General features: G+C 38.8%; 1 protein-coding gene across 1 annotated transcript in view; it reads left to right on the plus strand.

Moving 5' to 3' along the window:
* Positions 1–2,983: 2,983 nt before the first annotated feature.
* PVALB (parvalbumin) overlaps positions 2,984–25,109 on the plus strand; it is a 55,754-nt gene continuing 33,628 nt past the window's right edge. Inside the window, exon 1 of the mRNA XM_089681951.1 lies at positions 2,984–3,131. The gene's annotated coding sequence lies outside the window, so the exon portion shown is untranslated. The remainder of the gene's footprint in view (positions 3,132–25,109) is intronic.

A 25,109-nucleotide genomic window follows, 5' to 3' on the forward strand; every position in this document is an offset into this window, starting at 1 on the left:
TTTGAGAGATTTTATCTCACTACTTGTTGTGTTTTCAGGATAGGAAGCAAAGGAAAAGCTCCATACATACTTACATTGGAAAAGAACAACTTTTGACTTTAGATACATTGACAAATTCTCATATCTGCCAGATAATCTATTGGGGGCTAATCTCTATTTGAATTCCTGGCACTGCACACTTGCTGTGGCTATAATGGGGGGTTCCCACTTTTTCTTGTTGGATTTTTTATTTATTTTACATCTGACTGGTGGGACAATGGCGGAGTATGATGTAGGGGACATGTAATTTTAAATTGGCCGTATGCTGTGATACAGGAATTTTGGGGAGATATTTCTCTTTCTGATGCATTCTGGATGCCTTTTGGAGTAAAGGGTGTTTGTCTATGGCTGATGGTCCCTTTCTGTATGCTTCCTATTAGTCTATTGACATATCTGATTGTCCTGCTCTTCAAGCTTCCCCAAATGCTGAAGAGATTATAGCTACCTATTTGTTGGCCTTGAGGTGGGCATGTATGTCTTAGATGGACTAACATCATTTGTGGGGATCTATATGAAAACACATCTCCAGTCCTGAAGAAGTGGAGCATCTCCAAAACTTTCAGGTTATTTCTGACTAATATCATGAGGGAATGGCTTTGAGGTTCCTCATATATATAACTGCCTGATCAAATTATTTTAACGTTTGTATAGGATGGATTTTGAAATGAATTGCAATAAAAGAACCCATTGATTTTATGTATATGGTTCCTATTTGGTTTTGATTACTGCATGAAGTGCATATTTGAAAGCCCCTTATATCTTTTGTTTGCATTTCCATTAGTTTAATTGGGATGATGCCCTCATGAATGTATTCATACATGTTTTCGGGGACTCCACAAAGTTTTTGATTTATAGATTTATTTATTTTACATCATAGGGAAAGGAGCAGGACTAGCTGAATCATGTATTGGTGGGAAAGAGCACCCAAAATTCCCAGGCAGATATGTTTAGTGCTAATTATTTGCCAGTAAGATATAATGAACCTGCTGCTCCAGCATAGGAAGAACACATGGAAAGTGCACACAAAAGCAAACTCACACCAAAGGAAAGCATCAAGAAACACATCCTGAGCCTTTCCAATTTGCACATACCCTGGTAGGGCCTGTAATGTTTGAATGTGTTCAAAGGAGGGGGTGAATGTGCAGTTTGTTTAGTTCAAAGCACCAATACTGCTACATTACAACACTGGTAACTCAGCAGATAAGGTTCAGTATTGGAAACCAAGTGTCAGTGACCTACAGTGATTGTTACTGTCCCATTAAAACAGACCTGACAGATGGTGAACAAACCAACAAGAGCTTACATCAGCATTCCTTTTTATCCAGGACACTTTTGGACAATTGCCACATACTCCCAACTGCAGCCCAATCCTACCTTCAAAATAATATTGAAAAGCTAAATTAAAAACATTAGGATTAGCATTAGGGAAGTCCTCATACTTATCAATATTTCCCTACATGATTCACACATGTTTCAGCCAAGAGTCACCATTTGTATAATTGGATTCAACTGGAAAAATGTGCGAATACTGTGTGAAAGTTGGGTAAATCTGCATATACCAATTGACCTTAATATACTTAAAAATTAATATCATACCTTGCAGGACCTGTCTAAACTATGAACACCCATCTATTATATATCACTTTGTCCAAATTCTATTAGCATACCAAAGAACGAGAAAGAGAGATGTCCCATTAACCCAACTTTATGTAAAATCTATCCTTTAGCACAGTTATTATCTCACCTCTACCCAGCACAGAAGAAGAGCACGGATTAATCACTGAATGACTCATTCCACAAGATTCTTCAATTATAATTAAATTATTGACCTATAATTGTCACATTCTACTAGACGTGCCCAAGGGCAGGTTTGAGAACCTCTGTAGATCTTGCTGCCTTCTTGTAGCTAATATGAATGGCAAGTTCCTATTTGTATCTCAGTGTTTAGTAACCTCTAGCTGAGTTCATGTGTACAAAAGACATATACAGGATTCCATAGACTGTTGGCTGTGTATTTCATACCTGCAGCTACAACAAGTTATGTGCCTGTGTCCAAGCTTATTCATTCAGTAGTCCTGGCACACTGAAAATACCAGGAGGGGGATGGAATGACTGGTGGCTAATCCATGGCATTTCCATTCCAAGAGTTCTTCATCATCTACAGCCACAGGCTTGCTTCAAACTGCAGTACAGATAGCAACGAATTCTTGGAGCACAACCCACCGATAACACAGACTGAGACAAGGACGTTCCATAGATAAAGTCTGCAAAAACCTCCAGTTTCAAAATTAGCAACTTCATTCTGCACTCTGATTTCTTGATTTGCTGTTGATGGCTAAATATGACAAATATCAGAGCACATGAATCCATCTCCTGTTTGTCAAGGTAGAAAATCACCAAACAATTCATGGTGTGCCTGTTTCTTCATTCCTCCTTTCAGAGCCCATTGATATTGTACAGTAAATTCAGAACATAATCATCCAGAACAACTCTTAAAAAAAACAAATCCAATAACTTTGTGCTTATACATTCCACAGCCCTTTTTCCAGGCCCAGTTCTTTTTCTCCACTTGTGTTGGATCCTGTAGACTTGTGACCTATTCTCTGGCACACTCACCAGCCATCTAGATTTTACTTGGATAGGAGCCCGCAGTCCTCTGACTTTTTAAAGACTAGAAGATCAGACGTGTAAATGTAGATGACGTCGCAGTAGCAGGATGCCAGCTTATGCGTTCAGTCTTGGGGTGCACATACGCAGCTAGTTGGGTCTCCCCACCCCCACCCTTTACATTTCAGGCAGATTGCCTCTTTACCCGTTCTCCTTCCTCCTTTGGCTTCAGAGCCCAAGTCTAGGATCTGAGCTCCTGCCAGACATATTAATAGAGTTTCTTGATGAGTTACTTGTCAATAAACCTGATCCCTTTCCTGCTGTCTCAGGGTATCTGACACCAAGGGACCTTGATGCTGAGGAGGATGGGATGAACCTTCTCAAAATAGAACAGATGGAGAAAGTATTTAAGAGGGAATTCCTTCTTGGGCCACCTCACCGTTGCCTTGTCTCAGCCCTTCCCACGGATCCTGATCCATCCCCAAGTGAGTACAAGGGGAGGAGGGTATTACTCTGCACGTACAGAGGAAGACAATATGCAGAAACATTTGAAGAAGTGAAATGATGCTGCTGGGTGAAAGTTGGGTAGTACACAGGGACAATCTTAGAGAAAACATGTTAAGGGAAGTAATTGGAATGTAGAAACAAGGGAGCTGAATAGAGGGATGGTTTCTGGGATTTTTTACTTTTAGAATACTGTAGCATGCTTGATGTTTGCTATAAGTAGTTGGAAATGTAAAATTATATAATATTTGAAATTTAGGTATTGAGGAGATGCTTTATTTCAAATTAATCTGTCACATGTCAGGAAAGATCAGGGTGTTGTATAGAAAACTGTAACAAGCATTATTTTATAATAACTCCAGCACTGGCAAACTACAAAAACACATTGGGGTTGATTTACTAACGGCAATTAGACTCTGAGCACTTTGCAAAGTGCAATTGAGCTCTGTAAGAGCAGTTGCTCCAGAGTTTAGTAATTGAGCAGAAGTTCTGCTGATTTCCATCATCCAATCATGTGCTTCTTTTTTTTATTTTCCTTGCATTTGATTGGGTATTCTTGTCAAAGGGAAGCTTTACCTCATTTACTAAGCTCTGGAACAACTGCACTTGCAGAGTGCAATTGCACTTTGCAAAGTACAGTCTAATTGCCTTTAGTAAGTTAGCCCCATTAAGTTATGCAAGTAGAAAAAAATGGTACAACACTCTTTTATTGATTAATGGTTCCTTTTCATAACAATATACATGTAACAATATCACATGAGAAATTCTATAAGAGATTTTATATCAAGAAAATACTTTAACCATTGGTTGCTTGACATATCAGGTTTTAACAGCTTTTACGTACAATAAGTGGGTTGTCAATTTTATGTAGTTTGTAAGTAATTGTACAAATACAGGGAATTTGCAGCCTGATAAAATAATACATCTGATGTATGCTCTTTTTCTCTTTGTAATAAACACAAGGTAAAAAGTAAAACATTCCAATCAACTCAAAATTTTCCAAATGCATAGATTTAAAAATGTACCTGATATTCTGTGGATAATTTGTTGCATAACGTTAACATTCAGGAGAATGCAGTCTTTTGTTACTGCCAAACAACTCAACAATTACAAAATGATTACAATTCAGCTAAATGTCACTCATACAGTTTCAGTGATCTTCAGTGCTGAAGGATGTTGGTGCTTAAGAGTATTTGTTTCCAGTAGATTGAGAAGTAGATTGTCCTACCATGTAATCAATCAATGTCAAAAGTCTGGAGATTAAGGGATATGCCTTTTTGGCTATGTTTAGTTCATAAAGATGCTAATTTTCAGTGCACTCATTTTATTTGCCAAACATTATACCACATTTCAAATCCATTTTTAATAAATTAAGTTGGCCAATAAAGGGTATATCTCATAAGACAGAAAAAAAGTGTTTGTAGGCTTGTAATTTGTATTTGATGTGCCTCATCTGCAGAGGACCTTCACAATTTGTATCTACAGGCCTGCCATGCAATAAAGTGCATGTAAAGGTATATGTGAATACTGCTGATGAATAATGAATATATATATATATATATATATATATATATATATATATATATATATATATATACTGTGTGTGTGTGTGTGTGTGTGTGTGTATATATATATATATATATATACAGGGCTTTTTTAAATCAGATAATAGGTGCAGGTACTCTCCCCTTCTGAGCTGCCCATTGTCTCTGCCCCCTACCCACCTTTGAACACCTTTCTTTGTTTTCCCCAACCCTCACCTCACAGTACTGCCCCTTTTACAGAACCAAGTATCATTTTTTAGTGCTAATTAATTTGCATGGAATTTGTTAATGATAAGAAGGAAAGCAATAAAGCAGAAATCAAAATCCCCTGCAAACAGCAACAATAGACCCTCTCCAGCAACAATAGCTCTCCCAGCAGCCTGCAACAATAAACACTCCAGCAACCAGCAGCAATAGATTCCCCCAGCAACATATTACCCCCTCCCCAGCAACAATAGATTTTTATCAGCAACTATAGACCCCCCAGTGACAATAGATCCCTACCAGCAACAATAGAGCACCGCCATCAACCATAGACCCTGCAGTGACAATAGATCCACCAGCAGCCAGCATGAACAGACCCTCAAGCACACCACAGAACCCCTTGGCATTACATTCAGTACTGGAGGTATGTTTCTCCACTTTCCTGCTGAATAAAGCTATATATATATATATATATATATATATATATATGACTGCATATAGAATAATGAGCGCATGGATGAGCTGAAACAGTGTATTTCACACATACAGCCTCGTTCAAACTCTAGCAGAGGCAATTGCAACCATTTCACAGCTTTATGACCTGTTTTTCTAGCTCCCCCACCTATATCATGCTGAGATCAGTTTAGGCTTATGTTATTTTAAGAGTTGGTCAACCAAAAATTGGTATTTAATTTGTTATTGAATATTGGTTAGTAACAAGACCAGTAGAGATGGAATATCTGTGCTTATGTTCCCAAGTCATTAGCAGAATTTTACTCAACATGTTGAATGTTTGAGTTACTTTGTAGAACTGAGAATGCAGCAAGAGGAGTTAAACTACCATTCTATTAGCAGTATAAGAATTACTCCATCAAGGTACTCTGCACATTACATAAGATAATGTAGTATGTATCATTACATGTTCCTATACCCAATCAAAATTAGAGTGGTACCACATCCCAAAACCTACTAGAATCTCAGAAGGAAAAGGGGGAACATGGAACTTTAAGGTACCCAACGATGAAAATATTAAACCTATATTAAATATAATAAAAAATTACAAGTTTTTTATTTTACATCAAAACACTAAAACATATGCCAATGAGGCTATATCAGTTATATAAATACACTTGCAATTACATCTTAAAATCCTAGAAAATTGCTCATAATTCAAAGATGAAAACATGTAGTCAATGTTTCACAAAGAAACTATCAGATATACAGATATGGAATCCCAGACTGTCTTCATCAGGGAGTTTAATCTCAAGGATGATTTATGAAACAGTTGTTGAATCCAAGGTGCAGATTTTCTGGCAAACAAAAGCCAATTGGCTCATGCCAAAGAGAGATGAATGCACGAAAATCCAAAATCCACATACACAGGGAAGGCTTCCTCCCAGGGAAGGCTCCCTCTCAGGCTGGTGAGTGACAGGCACTCCAACCACTCTGAAATCCCCTCTGGAGACACCCAATCTCATACGCTTCTACTTTGATGTACAATATTTCATAAATCATCATTGAGATTAAACTCCCTGTGCAAGCTGAAAGACGTTGGAGTTCCATATCTGTACATCGGATAGTCTCTCTGTGAAAATTTACTATATATTTTCATCTTTGAACTATGAGCAATTTTTTAGGCTTTTATGATGTCATTGCAGTTGTATGCATATAGCTAATACAGCCTCATTGGATTATTTGTTAGTGTTTTGATGCAAAATAAAATGTGTAACTTATTATTATATTTAAAATAGATTTATTACTTTTGTCTTTGGGTACCTTGAAGTCCCATGTTCCCCCTTTTCCTTCTGAGAATCCAATGTAATATATTTAAAAAAAAAAAAAAAATATATATATATATATATATATATATATATATATATATATATACACACAGCAAGAAAAGAAAGAGAGAGGACATTCATGTTCAGTTTAATAAATGTCAACATTTTATTCCAGTTTGTAATGGTCAGTTTATTAGTTCTCTATGGGGGCAGAAATATAGACAATCAGCAATTGTGTTACAATTAATGACTGCAAGCTCTAACTAGCTTTCACAAATCGTTCATAATAAGATTATGTCTCCAACAGTTTTGCTTGAGTCAAAATGATAACAAGGACAGACTGAGATGATCAGTGATAACATGATAACAGGGGGTTTATGAAGTTATGACAATTACAGATATGGATGAGTGAAGGCTCAGTGTCAACACGGACCAAAAAAAGACTTGATCCAAAAGCCTGGCCTAAGTAGGGGAAAAATAAATTGGGCCTCACAGCTGGCAACTTAGGAGTTTTTGAAATTCAAGAAGATTTGGGACAGTCTATAAGGGGTACAGCTGAAGACAACTGACAGAAGAGGGGAGGGCAGCTAGATTGGATTTCCTTTTAACATAGTCAGCTGGCACCCAGTGAAAGATCTGAAGAGTAGCAGGCTTTTAACTCAAACCCACAGAATTAGATCAGGAGGCGAAAATTATACATTTTGCAAGATGCAGGCTTAATCAGCCCACTATTGGGACTGCTTTATACAAACTGTAGGTTAGAAAAATAGAAGTATTATCTATAGCAGCCAATCAGGCCTCATAAGGCCTGCTAGTTTTAATTCCTTTAAGGAATTAAAACTAACACCTGATTGAGTACTATAGGCATCAGCCATCCTTTACTTTACCCTAGTTCTTAAAAAGCATCCATCCAGCTTTGATGATAGGGTAGCTTTGCACATGATTTCTTTCAGCTTATAAGGATTATGACCATTCAACTTGAAAGGGGGTTTGAAAATGCTACCTCATCCGGAGGCTCAGATATGAGATATTTTATTGCTACACTGGTAGTATGTATGACAGTGAACCACTTGCCATTTATGCTCCTAAAAACTGATTTCTATGTACTAACAGAATCAGAATGCTTTATGCAGTAATTATACTGGCTGGCTACCCATTTGCATTTTGTTTCTTTTTTTAAATATTTATTTTAGTTACATAGCTAGTCAGGATGAAAAAAGACACAAGTCCATGAATTCAAACAATGGAAAAAAAATTAATAAATAAGGAGATTGAAAACCTCCAGATATATGGAACCTTATATCCACAATTGAACCAGAGGAAAAACAACCTTAAAGCATATTTCCACTTTTGCAGTCAAATTTGAGAAAACCTTACTATGTTTGTTATGTGTTCCCATTCACACAGCATACCTAAAAAAAAAAATGTAAACATTTCTTATGTTTTTGATATTTCTCAGGAGGAGGTATCATGGCTGACTGCAAATTTTTTTTTAACACTGTTAGACTGGCCATATACTATACAATTCTCTTGAGATTTTTGCTTTAGATTTACCAAAAACCATATAATATGAGGTCCAACCCCAACAACACTTTCAGTTATATCCCATTAGGCAGGCCCTTGCATTACACAGTTGAAGGTAAATCTAAAGGAAATTGGGCAGAAATTGGACAGAAAATTTTATAGTGTATGGCCAGCCTTAGAGTGAGCCTGCCCTAAGTTTGTCCTAGTTAACATACAATGCCCAGCCTCTTCACCTTTAAATCTTTTGTTACTCAGACAGTGCTCAAATCTAGTTACAACTAATAACAGAGATCTGCCTGAATATAACAGACAGTGTTAATTATGGCAAAAACAGCTGCCCAGCTCCTTCATAAATGAAGAGAAGTACCTTGATTTTTCCTTGCTGGAGGGTCCAGAATAGAGCATCTAATAAAAGTAAGTTGCAATTTTTAAATATCTTTTTAAGTTATGCTATGTGAATGGGCACATGTTACAAATATAAAGTAGGTGTTTTCCCAATTTGTCTGCAAAATAAAGCATAGTCTAATTTGCTCCACTAGGGAAAAAAAAATCCTTCCTGATCCCCTAAGGCAATTGGATATTCCCCGGAATATTTCTAGTAGCCCCAGAAAGCAGCTTATACATAATTGGTCAATATGTAGAGGGAATTAAGTTGGATTTATTTTTCATACCAGATGTCAGTCATATAAATCAGTTGCAGAGCTACAGTTGTTGCAGGCTGCAGAGAGTGGATGGGACATTCTGCAACTCCTGCCCCCACCTCTCATGATGTACATACATAGAGAAGTGCGACGTCCATGTAGACATGATCTGACTGCTCTAGATCACCTGTAAGACCCAAGCACCACAGGAACTCTGATTTACAATGGAGACAGTGGATAACATTGAAGTGTATGTAATGCCAAAACATTTTTCCTTAGTTTTGGACACAGTAGAGAATGGTTAAGTTCCATGTTTTTGTTTTCTGTCTGTGTCCCTTCCCTTCACTTAGAGTCACAAAGACACATCAGGAAGTAAGATTTCTCCAAAGCGAAGGGTTATCCCCTATTATACACTTGTCATCAGAATAGGTTTCCCCATTGAAAGACTTTCTCTAATCTCCTGTCCCTGTGACAGCTCCCAAATGTTGGATTTCCCAATACTTTCTGTAGTGGAGACAATGGTTACCTGGAAATCTGGCCAATGTGTTTTGGGGGGGGGGGGGGCCACACAGTTTGTTGGGGATAAACCAACTTCTGAACATGAGTCCCCCGTAGCATCTTAGTACTCTTTTATCAACATTCCTAAAGCACTGATGAAGGGGGAGCTGCGTGGCCCCTGAAATGTGTTGGTCCATTTATTCAACATTTGGAATAAAATCCCTCTTTTTGGACTTCTGTTTTTTGGACACCTATAATTTTAGGTGGCACTTCGGAAGTAAATGCAATGTTTAAGGTCTACAAAATCAGAGGTTTCTGTATAAGTTCTTCAGTATATGGAAGCAGCCCACATACCACTTGGTTGCCCAGGTGGCTCACCACCAGTACAGCTATGATGAAATCAAATTCTCATACATAAGTTCTCCTTAGCCTAAGGTTCCACAACTTTTAACCACTCCATGTTTTTATAGAAAGGGACTGAGTTATCTATTCCTTAAAATGTTTGGCTCTTGTAGTTCATCTGCCCAGGGGCAAAGGCTATGCATTGCATTATAGGTTTTTCCCATTTTTGATTATTATTATTATTATTATACAGGATTTATATAGTGCCAACAGTTTGCTCAGAGCTTTACAATATAAATTGTGAACCTGCAAAGTTTTCAGCCAAATATTTGCTATTTGTTAACCTCGCAAATCCTAGAGGTTTGACGTGAACCAATGGCAGCTTCAAACCAGAACCTCATGCCTAATTATAACTCTTCCCAAAGGTATCCAAATATGTGCCTTTACATACTCTTCACTTTAATGAAAATGCAGAGAGCAAGGAGAGAAGATCAATGACGATGGCGACAATGTATCACATAGGCTTGAACAATAGCAATTGGGGCAGGCCAGCTTTCTAAACTATCTGGTTGATTGTTCTCTCAGTGTGCATATAGTGAACAGGGTTGGCATCTACTATGGACATAAAATGGTTGGCAAACCTTGATAAAAATGTAAAGCCTGGTACACATATACCAAAAGTTCACCGGTTCATCAGGAATTGGCCGACCTTTGGTCTGTGTGTACTGCTGTCTGTTCAACAGATTCGGGTCTAATAACTGGCTTCTGTCAAACAGTCATGCTGGAAAACTGGCATTCGATATGCACTTGCAGCAAATGGCTGCAAGCAATGACCTGTGTATTCTGCAGGGTGGAAGGGGGGTAGTCCCTCCTGCCAAAATGCAATAGCTAAGCGGAAGAGATCCCAGCATCAACATCTTGTGTTGTCACAGGGATCGCTTGTGTTTTTTTTTTTTCTTTCAATCTGCTGGTTGAACAAAAAAACTATACATGTATACTCAGCTTTACTGTTATCTCATATAGATGGCTTCAAGCATGGGAGAGGAAGAGCAGATTGTTGCTCTTTTTCAGGGATTTCTGATGCAACCCTCCACCCTAGACACAAACACATCTTTCCTCCTTATGAGTTGTCACAGAGAGTCTTCCAATGCTCATAAAGCTTTGCAGAGGCTCTGATGTGCATGAATGGTGATGTCTGCCTCGTCAGCATGAGGATTAAATCACACTGTGCCCTCAATTACCCAAAGTAAAAGAACATAAAGGTTAAAACTCAAATAAGATGCCTTGTAATAATCAATTACGTAACAAGGGTACGATTCTAGTACTAAAATTAACAGATGGGATAAAGGGGTTAATAAGTAACTGTCTACCATAAACATAGTGATGCTATTTCATTCAATTACCAGATAATGTTTGTCCTTCTGCTGCTATTATTCATGTATAGTCAAGAATCAGTCATGAGAATACACTATAGTAAAAAGCTGCTATCTCAATAAAGCTGCAATAAAGCCAGTCTGGGGATACATAATGCACAGTAATTCCAGTTACCAGCTACAAAGACCCCCTTTGATGGGTGCTGTTTTAGTAATTGGAGCATCTTGAAAAATTCTAACACTAAGAGATTTATGTGACTCTTACCCCCTTTTTTTCCTGGATACTAAAAAAGAAAAAACCTTTTAAATACATGAACTACTCCAGTACAGCAAAAATGCCGGGATATGTTACATCATGGTTTACCTTATTCAGTTAACAGTGATTGAAACAAAATGCTTATTGCACAATTAAGCCGTTAAGGACCTTAGGAGGTCAAAAGTACTTAGGAGCCAAAACAAGCTTATGCCTCTGGGGACTGTATTAAAGGTGCTCCTGCTCCTCATGGGAGCCCAAAACCACAATAAATGATGTCAGAATTATGAGCAGGATGCAAGTTGTCAGGGCAGCACAGTGGCTAAATGGTTAGCACTTCCGCCTGCCAGTACTAGGGTCGTTGGTTCAAATCCCAACCACAGCTCCACCTGCCTGGAATTTTTATGGTCGCCCTGTGACTGCGTGGAGTTCCTCTGGTTTCCACCCACACTCCAAAGACATGCCAGTAGGATAATTGGAACCTGTCTAAATGAGCCCTAGTATGTATGAATGTAAGTTAGGGACCCTAGACTGTGTCCCCCTTGAGGGTTAGGGACTGGTGTGATGTACTATATATATATATATATATATATATATATATATATATATATATATACAGTGGGGATCAAAAGTTTGGGCACCCCAGCTAAAAATTTGTATTAATGTGCATAAAGAAGCCAAGGAAAGATGGAAAAATCTCCAAAAGGCATCAAATTACAGATTAGACATTCTTACAATATGTCAACAAAAGTTAGATTTTATTTCCATCATTTACACTTTCAAAATAACAGAAAACAAAAAAATGGCGTCTGCAAAAGTTTGGGCACCCTGCAGAGTTAATATCTTGTACTGCCCCCTTTGGCAAGTATCACAGCTTGTAAACGCTTTTCGTAGCCAGCCAAGAGTCTTCAATTCTTGTTTGAGGTATCTTTGCCCATTCTTCCTTATAAAAGTCTTCCAGTTCTTTGAGATTTCTCGGCTGTCTGTCACGCACTGCTCTTTTAAGGTCTATCCATAGATTTTCAATTATGTTGAGGGCAGGAGATTGTGAAGGCCATGGCAAAACCTTCAGTTTACGCCTCTTGATGTAATCCCCCGTGGATTTTGAGGTGTGTTTAGGATCATTATCCATTTGTAGAAGCCATCCTCTCTTTAACTTCAGCTTTTTCACAGATGGCATCAAGTTACCATCCAAAATTTGCTGAAATTTTATTGAATCCATTTTTCCTTCTACTCGTGAGATGTTCCCTGTGCCACTGGCTGCAACACAACCCCAAAGCATGATTGATCCAACCCCATGCTTAACAGTTGGACAGAGGTTCTTTTCATTAAATTCTGTGCCCCTTCTTCTCCAAACGTACCTTTGCTCATTCCGGCCATAAAGTTCAATTTTAACCTCATCGGTTCACAGAACTTGTTTCCAAAATGCATCAGGCTTGTCTATATGTTCATTTGCAAGGTTCAAATGATGATTTTTGTGGTGAGGACGTAGGAGAGGTTTTCTTCTGATGACTCTTCCATGAAGACCATATTTGTACAAGTATCTCTTTATAGTGGAATAGTGTACCACAACTCCAGTGTCTGCCAGATCTTTCTGGAGGGATCGTGCAGTCAAACGTGGGTTTTGAATTGTTTTCTTACAATCCTGTGAGCTGTTCTATCTGATATTTTTCTTGGTCTTCCAGATCTTGCTTTAACTTCCACTGTTCCTCATGACTGCCATTTCTTAATTACATTCCGAACAGAGGATATTGACATCTGAAAACGCTTTGCTATCTTCTTATAGCCTTCTCCAGCTTTGTGAGCGTTAACTATTTTCAGTTTCAGTTTTCTAGACAACTGCTTAGAAGAACCCATGGTGGTGATTGTTGGGGCAAGGTCAGATGAGTCTGGGCATTTAAAACCTTTGAGATTGACATCACCTGGTCTTCCCAGACGATGATTGAGAACAATCCATGACACTGGCAGGTCCCAGCTTGGCAAAGGGGGCAGTGCATGCTATAAATTCTGCAGGGTGCCCAAACTTTTGCAGACGCCATTTGTTTGTTTTCTGTTATTTTGAAAGTGTAAATGATGGAAATAAAATCTAACTTTTGTTGACATATTATAAGAATGTCTAATCTGTAATTTGATGCCTTTTGGAGATTTTTCCATCTTTCTTTGGCTTCTTTATACACATTAATACAAATTTTTAGCTGGGGTGCCCAAACTTTCGATCCCCACTGTGTGTATATATGTATATATATATATATATATATATATATATATATATACATACAGTTGTGTTCAAAATAGCAGTCAGACATCACTAACCTGATCAATCACTGTTTTTGGTAGAAATGATATTTCTACATGGCAAATATACTATCAGGTGTAGTAGAGTAATAGAAATCCAACAGACCCAACAGTCATGACATGCATGCTGCTGATTCTGTGTAATTGAATCACTAATTGAAAGGGGCATGTTCAAGATAATAGCAGTGTGGAGTTCTATTAGTGAGGTCATTCATTCTTTGAAAAACAGGTGGCAATTATTGCCCTTATTTAAGGAAGGAAGGCAGCAAATGTTGTACATGCTGGCTACAGTGCATTTCTCTCTGAAATTCTGAGGAAAATGGGTCGTTCCAGACATTGTTCAGAAGAACAGCGTACCTTGGCTAAAAAGTTGATTGGAGAGGGGAAAACATATAAAGAAGTGCAGAAAAGCCTATGAAAAAGGTACCAGGGGCATCTTATGGGGCCCCCTACTGACCCCAGGCCCTCTGGTAGTGCCCGAGTTTCCAAATGGTCAGTCCGCCCCTGTACTGTGTTAGTATTGCACTTGAACATTAATCTGTAGATGGTCAACTTGAAGAAAGACTGCATCATTAACAAACTAGGAACTGGAACTGGAACTAAACCTTCCTAATCCTTTACTTCAAAAAAGGCGCCATCTTAGCCTCTGTTTAATCTGCAGTTGCCATGGCTTGGCACATATGATCAATTATAACACCAGTCATTTGATGACTTGACATTTCGGTTGAGAGGACAAGCAACTGTGACAATTATCATTCATGACATTTTTTTTTAGGAAACAGTTAGATCAATGGGTTTAGTTCTGCTTTAATGGAATCTCTATATGTCCATGGGTTATCTTTTGTAGCAGAATATCTTTACATATGCTTAACACAACACAAAAAACCAAGCACAGGATAAGAAGAACATTGGCCCACAATGGGACTGCAATTGAAAGATAGACAGCTGCTAAAGTGCCATAACTGTCAAAGAAGCCTATTCATCTATAGAATTGATGACTGTCATATTGCACATGATATTTCAGTGCTCGCTCCTGCCAAATGCTTGAACAGATACAAACCCTGGAGCCAACAAATAATGTGACATATACATCTATGTGAGTGATTTGATGTAATTAAAAAGCAGCTGCAAAAGAAAGAATAAGGCTGAAACACAAACTAAGGGGAATAAGTAAATCAGGTGACTAAGAAAAAAGCATTGGAAAAGAAAGCATTAAAATAAAAATTGAAAAATAACCAAGCTTGAAAAAAATCAAATAACCATGGTGAGGTTCATATCAGTTTACCTGTTCATGTCAGTGGTACAGTATACAAAAACACAATCATGCTCACTTTTTACTTCTCAAAGTATACCTGTTACAAACCAGGACAATTCCAAATGAGTGGATGATCATAATACACAGGCAAAGGTTACATTCTTTGAAATAATCAGCAGATCCAGAGATACAAGGGACTGAAATCATATGCAAATCTTGACTTTTCCTGTAAAAGTCAAACTTAAAGCCTTAGATTGTATGCCCCTAGAGGGTTAAGGACTGATGTGAATGTACAATATACAGTTGTGGCCAAAATTATTCAACCCCCAATGCTGTAAAGGGGTTTAGGGACTATAGTGTACATTTGGAATTGTATTCAGAATCAAATCCTACAAGGACGTTGTAACTACCCAAATGCAACTAAAATGACATCAATTGTTTATGTAATACAGTAGTAAATGGTTCTTATGTGGTTTCTTCATTGCCACAATTATTCAACCCCTTAAAGACTACCACTCTGAAGAACAGAGGTTCATACAGGTGCTTTCCATCAGGTATTGAAAACACCTGTGGATGTCACCGAGCAGCAATCAAGCATAATAAGCACCAATTAGGCAGCTTTAAAATGACTGTGATACTCAGCTCCTTCTAGACATTTACTGGTGTGGTTACAAACATGGTGAAGGCAAGAGAATGGTCCAGGAAGACAAGAGAAGAGGTGATTTCTCTTCACAGGAAGGGCAATGGCTATAAGAAGATTGCAAAGATGTTAAACATACCAAGAGACACCTTAGGAAGCATCATTCGCAAATTCAAGGCAAAGGGCACTGTTGAAACGCTACCTGGTCGTGGCAGAAAGAAGATGCTGACTTCGACTGCTGTGCGCTACCTGAAGCGTAGAGTGGAGAGAAGTCCCCGTGTGACTGCTGAGGAACTGAGAAAAGATTTGTCAGATGTGGGTACAGAAGTTTCAGCCCAGACAATAAGACGCACACTGCGTAATGAAGGCCTCCGTGCCAGAACTCCCAGGCGTACCCCCTTGCTGTCTCCAAAGAATAAGAAGAGTCGACTGCAGTATGCCAAAAGCCATGTGGACAAACCACAAAAGTTGTGGGATAGTGTTCTGTGGACTGATGAAACAAAATTAGAACTGTTTGGGCCCATGGATCAACGCTATGTTTGGAGGAGGAAGAACAAGGCCTATGATGAAAAGAACACCTTGCCTACTGTGAAGCATGGTGGAGGGTCAATCATGCTTTGGGGCTGTTTTGCTTCTGCAGGTACAGGGAAGCTTCAGCGTGTGCAAGGTACCATGAATTCTCTTCAGTACCAGGAGATATTGGATGGAAACGTGATGCAGTCCGTCACACACCTGAGGCTTGGGAGACGTTGGACCTTTCAACAGGACAATGATCCCAAGCATACCTCCAAGTCCACTAGAGCATGGTTGCAGAGGAAAGGCTGGAACATTTTGGAGTGGCCATCGCAGTCACCAGACTTAAATCCGATTGAGAACCTCTGGTGGGACTTAAAGAAAGCAGTTGCAGTGCGCAAGCCTAAGAATGTGACTGAACTGGAGGCCTTTGCCCATGAAGAATGGGCGAAGATACCCGTAGATCGCTGCAAGACACTTGTGTCAAGCTATGCTTCACGTTTAAAAGCTGTTATAACTGTAAAAGGATGCTGTACTAAGTACTAAGATTGAATGTCACTTGGGGGTTGAATAAAACTGATAATGCTGTGAGCACAGAAAAGACATTTGTGGTTATTTCATTATAACTGTTATGTTATATTTGTCTGACCTACAAGTGCCTCTTTAATGTAAATGTAAGCAAGATGACTGAATGATCAAAAGCAATGTCAAACTGGCCAAAACACTCAATTTCAGTGGGGGTTGAATAATTTTGGCCACAACTGTATATGTAAAGCGCTGCGTAAAACTGACAGCGCTATATAAGTACCTGAAATAAAAATAAATAAAATAAAGCAGAACTAAACCCATCGATTTAACTTTTCCAAAACAGTTACAGTACTTTCAAGACATGCTGTGAATGATGACTGCTTTTGCTCTCAACTGAGCTGTCAATCTATCAAATGACTGGGGTCACAATCGATCAAATGTGCAGCACCTGCAGAAACAAAGGCTAAAAAGGCAGCACCTTTGGCTGTACAGAATAGAAGAGCTTAGTTTCACTTCAACTCCTTCCATCTTCAGTTTGGCCAATGAGGCCTCCTATTATTTGAAAACTTGAACTTGATTTGATCTGTATGTGGGGGAACACTTTTCATAATGTGCAGGTATGCTTAAAGGAGAACTAGGGGCAAAACTTTTCTGGAAATCACAGGAGTGCACATAGTTTTGCACTCCGTTAACCAATTTTTAGCTGACATCGGGATAAATCTACTGTTAGCTGACGTCATTGAGCCAGTCCAGGCTGTGGAGAGATCCTGACTTTAAAGGATAAATTCGCCTTTCATAACATGTTACATGTTACACCCATATTCATGGTGTAACATGTTATGAATGCGCTGGTCCCTGCTCCCCTGCTTTGACAGCTAGGATGGGATCTTCTCCCCCCTTCGTTAGCTGTCAAATCTTTTAAAAACTGTGCTCTGTGAATGAGAAACTACAAGTCCCGACAGCCTTTGTTGCTGTCGGCTTTTAGTTTTTAATGAACTACCATGGAGCTGTGGAGTGTCGTGGTAGTTCATTGAGTCTTCTTGTCAGCGTATCTGCTATCCCATACATCCCGTACTGGCAAGCAGATATACTGACAGATCTGCAGGAGACCCGCATGGCACTTGCGATCTGCTGATTGCTGGTGCAATGCTTCAGAGGCTCCTGCAGCAAAAAATAATAAATACACATTTTTCCTTTTTTTTTTTACCTGAAAAAAAATGTGCATTTATTATTTTTTGTATAAAGGTGAACTTACCCTTTCATGTTCGGATCCACCCAGATGACTGGACCGGCAGCTTTCTCAGCCTCTAAGCGTGTTGCTGAGATACTTAGCCAGCTGATTCAGCTCCCTCCACAGCCCAGCACTTCAGGAGGGGCAAACCAGAAAGTTTGTGACTGACAGTCATTAGCTTTCTGCTCACTGAAGACCAAGAACTGAGTGATCTGGAGGCCTACTAGAGTGCCTTGCCTCAATGTAACCAAGTCCATGCTTTCTGTAGCCATTATGCTCCCTGCACTGCTCATTTCTTGGACATTGCATGACCATTGATGCACACAGAAGTTACATGAAAAGTAGAGATTTGCATATAAATTCACTTGTCAATATCTCTGTATCTATGTATTACTTTGACAGATGTTTCTCACTTTTCCTGATCTGTGTTCTATTGGGGAGATTTCCTTGAACTTCCTGAAAGTGAGTGTAAATATTCCCAAATGAGGTGCAATTCTTTTTTAATTTCCTATTGCCTTCAAATCCTGAAAAAGGTTCAATGCCTCATGTACTCTATACAAAACTATAAAGAAAAAAAGTACATGCTTATTTGATAGCTAGCCATGAAAAAAGCCTCAGGGTTGTTAGATTGTGCCTGCACATTTCTCCATCCTCACTAGTAGGTCTTTGACCAGCTATAAGTGCAACAGTGCTCAGTGAAAATATTATTAAAGCTGAAGTATGGGCGGTACACATCATTAGTTCTTATAATGTGTGCCCCATCTCCAGCCACTGCAGCATTTGTTACATAACTCACTTTTTCTCAGGGAGATGTCTCCTGTTGACCTTGAACATCTGGTGCTGAGGCTTGTAGTTCCAGCTGCAGTACACCCAGTACACTGACCACTATAAATCGCTCTCCCAGCACCTCCTCCATTCATAAAAAGCCTTGGAAGAGGTGAGAACATCATGGTCTCCTTTCCTCCATTCACAGAACACCTTTCATACATTGAAAAAATGTTAAGGCTTTTTATTAATGAATGTGGTGCTGAGTGAGCAACCCACAGTGATCAGTGTCCTGAGTTTACTGCATCTGGAACTACAAGTCTTGGGACCAAACATCTGGTGCTGACAGGAGACAGCTGCCTGAATATAAGCAAAATATATAACAAACGCTACAGCAGCCAGAAATGGAGCCCATTACACATCATTAAATCTAACTTATTTTTACTGTGCGAATGGCCAAAAAAAATTTTTTGGCCATAAAATAAACCTGTTGCTTTCTCACTTCATGGGGGCAAAAGAACAGGCCTTGATTAAGCAGATTATGATACCATCCAAGTGTCCCAACTTACACATACAGAAACAGAGGTGAAGCAAAGTAACATCTTTCAAGTAAATTTAAAGACCATTTTAAAAACCTACCAAACACACAAAATTCTCCCCCAAGATAATCCTGTTAATCATATTTTAAGATACTTCAGTTGGTATTTCCAATGATTCTTGTAATATTTCTAAATAGGAGTAAGCAGAAGGTTAGTGTCTCGCTCAGTGCTTTTTTCCCCTGCTCTCACCAATGATAGGAGCAGGTTTTTTGATAGTCATCAGCTACTAGGATCGACAGCAACTCCAAAAAGAAAAAGAGAGGCGCTCACTGTAAAAAACACCTCGTATCCATTTATTCATCAAAATAACCAGTCCACCTTAGGTACAAAGCTCAACACATTTCACTCTGCAAGGAGCTTACACATAGGGCAAGCTCCTTGCAGAGTGAAATGCGTTGGAGTTTGTACCTTAGGTGGACTGGTTATTTTGATGAATACATGAATTTTATTTATTTTTTCCAGGTACTTCTATAGCGCCATCAATTTATGCAGCGCTTTACATATATATTGTACATTCACATCAGTCCCTAACCCTCAAGGGGTGTACAATCTAAGGTCCCTAATTTAGAACATGCAAACTCCAGGCAGGTGGAACTGGGGCTGGGATTCAAACCAACGACCCTAGTATTGCCAAGCGGAAGTGCTAACCATTTAGCCTGAGGTGTTCTATACAGTGAGTGGCTCTGTTTTTCTGTTTAGAGTTAATATCTTCTAAATAGTCTACTACTACCATTGTTATGCCATTGAGGTGCAATGCCCCTTCCCATCTACACATATACATTGCCACCCAAGATTACAAAAAGTTGCACTTGGGGGGATTCTAGAGCTCAATTCACTATGCTAGTGATGGTATGGGTCATGTTTTCTTACTTATAAGTTCTGCTTTAATGGCGAAGTACAGCCAAAGTTTGTTCTGCACTCTTGTGACCCAATTTTAGCTGACAGTGAGCTAAAGCCTGCTATCGGCCAGGGGGGAGGGGGCAGAGCAGACGGCGGTGACTGACAGTCCCTGCACAGAGCACCTGGGAGAACTAAGCCATCACCGGTGCTTGATCGCTCAGTTCTCAACAGGGACGAACTGACAACTCATGGGGCCCCCGGGCAATAGGGGATCATGGGGCCCCTGTGTCCTTGCCCAAACTCAATAAAGCCTATGAAAAAGGTACTAGGGGCATCTCATGGGGCCCCCTACTGACCCCAGGCCCTCGGGCAGTGCCTGAGTTTCCAAATGGTTAGTCCACCCCTGTTTCTCACCCTTGGAGCCAGAGGAGAAGAATGCAGTGTCAGATCGATGCTGCATTCACCTAGGTAAGTATGATTTAAAAAAAAACAAAAAACTTCTCTTTTAAGGAACATATCTGGCAAGGTATCAGTCCCGGCCCATTTACAGTGTTGTCTTTTAATGCACTTGTTCTGCCATGTTAAAACACATGTGTCGTGGTTCCCCATAGTAAATTTAGTGTCTGTTCCTAGTGCTGCAGTGCAGGGCGTTTTTTAAAATACTAGATGTCTAATATTTCTGTGTTTTAGTGCATTGGGTGGTCCATAGAAGTCAAAAGCAACACTTCAAAACACATATAACATATGTGTTTATTATGCATTTAAATGCATTAGAGACAGCTAAGCTTCGGTCAATGGCTGCTAACCCTATCGACCCCAAATTCTAAATTTAAAACACTTTAAAAAAGCATGTCAATGTACAAAGGGAATGTTAATGCATGATAATGCACCTGCCTAACATTATGAAAAAAGCAAAAAAGCACACACAGAGATCTAAAAGGGTCCCCAAGCTTTTGATAATTAGTATATATGTGATTATAAATACAGACTATGTAAAGAGCACAAAACAAACCGTGGATGTTACCGCAAAGCCACTGCAAGGTTTAATGCTTTAATGTGAGCATTTTGCTGGGAGCAGCATGTTCTAGTGATAGGGCTCCTAGCATTAACACTGTGACATTAACACTTATTAAAATATCACTGGTGCAGTGTGTACTAATGAATTAGTTACAGACTGTGTTTTCCTTGATCCTTTTATCTTAGCTCTGATGTTAAAGGGCAACAAACATTTATGTATGGTTTGAAAACTTCTATGATTAAAGCACCATAGGAACAATATTGAAAATTTCAGATTTTAAATTTGGACAGGATTGCTAAAATAATTCTTTATTTATCTTAATACAATCCCCAAATTACAATGAAATTTGATCAGTGGTTGTGTGCACTTACCTGGAACATTTTCCAAAAAACTGGTACATCTGGAACAGACGGTATCCTCACTCTCCACAGTAGTAGATAAAAGTGTGCTGCAGTATATCTACAGCCAAAACTTTGGGAGTGGGGAAGAGTTACAACCCCGTTCAGGGGTTGAAGTGATGGAAAAATCTAAATTTTAGAGTCAACTGAACAGGAGGTGAAGGTAAAACTTCTAATGGGGATACCTGTTTTAATTATATACTTTGGGGTTGATTTACTAGAAATGGAGAATACAAATCTGGTGCAGCTTTGCATGGCAGCCAATCAGCTTCTAACTTCAGCTTGGTCAATTAAGCTTTGACGATATAACCTGAAAGCTGATTTGTTTCTATGCAGAGCTGCACCAGATTTTCCACACTCCAATTTTAGTAAATCAGCCTCTGTGTGTCTATAAGGGCATTTAACCTTGTTTTGCATATATGTCAGCTCAATGCAAAGAGAAATCTCTCTAATGGGGACACAAACAGCAATAAAAGTCTGTCCAAGGTTTTAATATTTCCCTACTCCATCCAAAACTGAAATAAAACATTTAGGAATTGTATATACTTTATTTTAATGAGTTTTTTCTTTACTTTTATTTTAATTTTGTTAGTTTCTTGTTTTAGTTTTAGGTAGTATTACCCCTTGTAAGGTCACATTTTGAATATGAAGCCTTGACAGTGTAAGAAGGGCAAGGAGATTTGAAGAAGGTGCAATGTAGGCAACTAGATTAATAAAATAGATGGGTGGTCTTACTTAAACCTTAAAAGGTTAGAAAACCTGAGTATGTTCATTTTGAAAAAAAAATACATAATAAGATAATCTAATTAATATGATTCAACATAACTAATGTCCCCACAATGATTTTGCAGATGAAGGGTCTTCCTAAAAACTGATATAATTTCTCCTAAGCCCCCAGTCGGCTGCAGATCAGTCCAGAAAATGATTTGTGTTTGTGAAGCATAAATCCAGATCTTAAAGAACAATACATAAGGTCCAAAGAGTTTATGCCAAGGACAGTACAAAGAGAAGGGGACATACATTTATTATATATATTATCATATACAGGTATGGTTATATACGGAGGCAAAAAGAGCTCACCGCTAGTGCACAAAAGCTTTTATGGCAAGAATGCTTAAACTATGGCAGTAATTTGCCCATGAATGACAATACAATAGGTGCACCTTAATTAAGACTTATCTTCCTTTACCTCTTGCAAGTGAAAGGAAAGCCCTGTGTAGGATACAAGTTACTGGAGTCATACCTTACAAAGGGGTATGGGCTCCCCTTTTGACAGGGCCAATTGGCCCAGAACTATCACATGCTCCTGGAAATATCACATGCACCTGGAAATACTGAGCATTTCCTTTAGCTCTCAGCACTGGGGAGGAAGAAAGTTAAGCAAATCTATTGTTTTGCCTCACCAGGAAAAGTACAGGTTTGCTTAAAGCCATGGAACGTCTTATTGAATAAGGGATGATGGTAAAATCAATAATCAATAACAGAATTTAAATAAAAAGTGTGTGATTTTTCTACAACTAATTTTACACTCAATTACAATTTGCAGTTGCTATGAAAGGCAATATTTTGATCGAGGAAATTATTCGCACTGCCATGTGTAGTCAATCGTTTGCCACTAGTCATGCAAAATTGTTCCTAGTTGCTTGGTGGTGTTTATTTTTCCCTCCCCTGGACCAAAACTGCTGGAGTTTGTGAAGGATTGAACATTTGGCTTTTTTAGGCGTCTTTCATAAGTTACAAAGATGAGAAGTTGAACTGCATGTCAGCATCTTATTTCTTTTTAAGAATCCAATGGTGAAATTTCTGTTCTTGAGTTTTCAGCTCCCCTTACCGTCATGCCATTATGATGGGACTTCTCTATTCCTGCTGGAGATTTATTGATTTTACAGTATTTTAAAAAAAAAGGAATAGGAAGACTCCATGATGGACAGGTGAGCAGAGGACTCCCAAGAGATATTAGAAGCCAATGGGTAATTCAGGCCACCAGTATGTCTAAACATATGGCATAGTTAGGGAGGAAAGAGTGAGATCCTGCACCTGGCATAACAAACATCCATAAGAATTGTTCCACTGCCTTCAATCTTGTTCGGATGTTCCATTCCAAGCTGCTTTTGTTCGATCTACCATAAGGTGATTTTTCCTTCAAATAAGCAGATCTGTGTTTGAAATATAACATAAGTGGACCTTGTTATGGTCCTAGGCTGCTACCTCTCTGATAGCGACAAAGGAAGTGCTTGGATGTCTAATGAGGAGCGCCTAGTACAAGAGTTCATCTCACTTGTAGAACTTTTTTGGAACATTTAATGGTTAAGAGCCTCAAATATAACCAACATATTTTGAGGTTAAAGCCTCCTCTTCTTCAGGGCACTCGATGTTTGTGTGATAAAGACAAAAGGAGACCCGTGTTAAGACTTGATGAAGACTAACATCTTCTGTTGGATCTAAAGGTAGCCAACTTTAGATATAAACTGCTCACACCCTAAAGAAGGGGGATTCTTGGTTGTATTTGATTCTTTTAACCATTAAATGTTCCAAGTGAGTTGAACTCTTGTACCAGGCTCTCCTCAGTACACATATAGGAAGCTGTTATTTCTTAGGGCAGGTTTGAATTTGATTGGTGACCTTCAGACTGTTCTTCACACTAACATTCTGGAACATGAAACCCATCAAAATTTTGTTATTGAATATTAACAAATACTAACTTTAAATGGGTTTCCAGCTAAATGATTTTAAAGAAGTAGGGCCAAAGCTCTTTTGGTCCTACTTCTCCTGTGGGTTACAGAAGTGTACTTCGTTCTGCACTCCTGTGACCCATATTCAGCTGACAGCAGGCTAAATTCCACTGTTCAACAGTAAAAACCCTTGCACTGAATGCATGCTCAAATGTAACCTAAGAATAAAATACTATCACCCTTTTGTGATAATTAACAATGATAAGCGACTATCAATCACTGCTGCTACTTTAAGTAAAATGACTAAAAATACAAAAAACAACTTATATAGTGGTGCTGTGAACAAATAATACACAAAACACCCTCTACAGTGATGTTGTGAACAGTGAATCAGAAATACAACTTATTAACAATCATTCATAATATAGTATAAATCCATCCACTACTGTGAAACAAAAAAGTCCATCAAATAATGTGAATGTCACTTTCAGTGCTTCAATCTTCCTATAACTTGGTATCCCAAAACAAAATCACCACGTGCTTGTGAGACAACATTCCCTTTTCGGTGTACACTCACCAGACAAACATGCCTCCCACTCTTATGGTTGGCAGGTATCGCTTGTTAGATCTCCAAATGCCGTACCGCTGTGTAAACTTCTTACACTTCATAAACTTTCTTGCTCCTCTCCATCAGGTATCATTGTCATGAAAAAGTAAAAAATACACTCCAATTCTCTATGTTTTATTCAATAAGTTTAAAAATCCGCTCACAAAATGTAAGTATAAAAACGCTTACCATATTCCAATGAATTGACATCAGATGTAAGTGTCGTGCTCTCACCACTGCTGGACTCCTCAAAATGGTGCTCCCACGTCACTTCCAGTTCTGGCTCCTGGTGTCACTTCCGGTCATCGCACAGCTGTACCCTGACACTTTTCATCACTTCCGCCTTTATTATAGGGATGGCTGTACGGCGCGGTGACTATCTCTATATACCTTCTTCATTGCCACTATTGGTCAATCATTATCACTGGGTGGAAAGCT

Source organism: Staurois parvus, unplaced genomic scaffold (assembly GCF_062004578.1).
Source record: "Staurois parvus isolate SC_StPar_1 unplaced genomic scaffold, SC_StPar_1.0 ptg000282l, whole genome shotgun sequence".
Lineage (NCBI taxonomy): Eukaryota > Metazoa > Chordata > Amphibia > Anura > Ranidae > Staurois > Staurois parvus.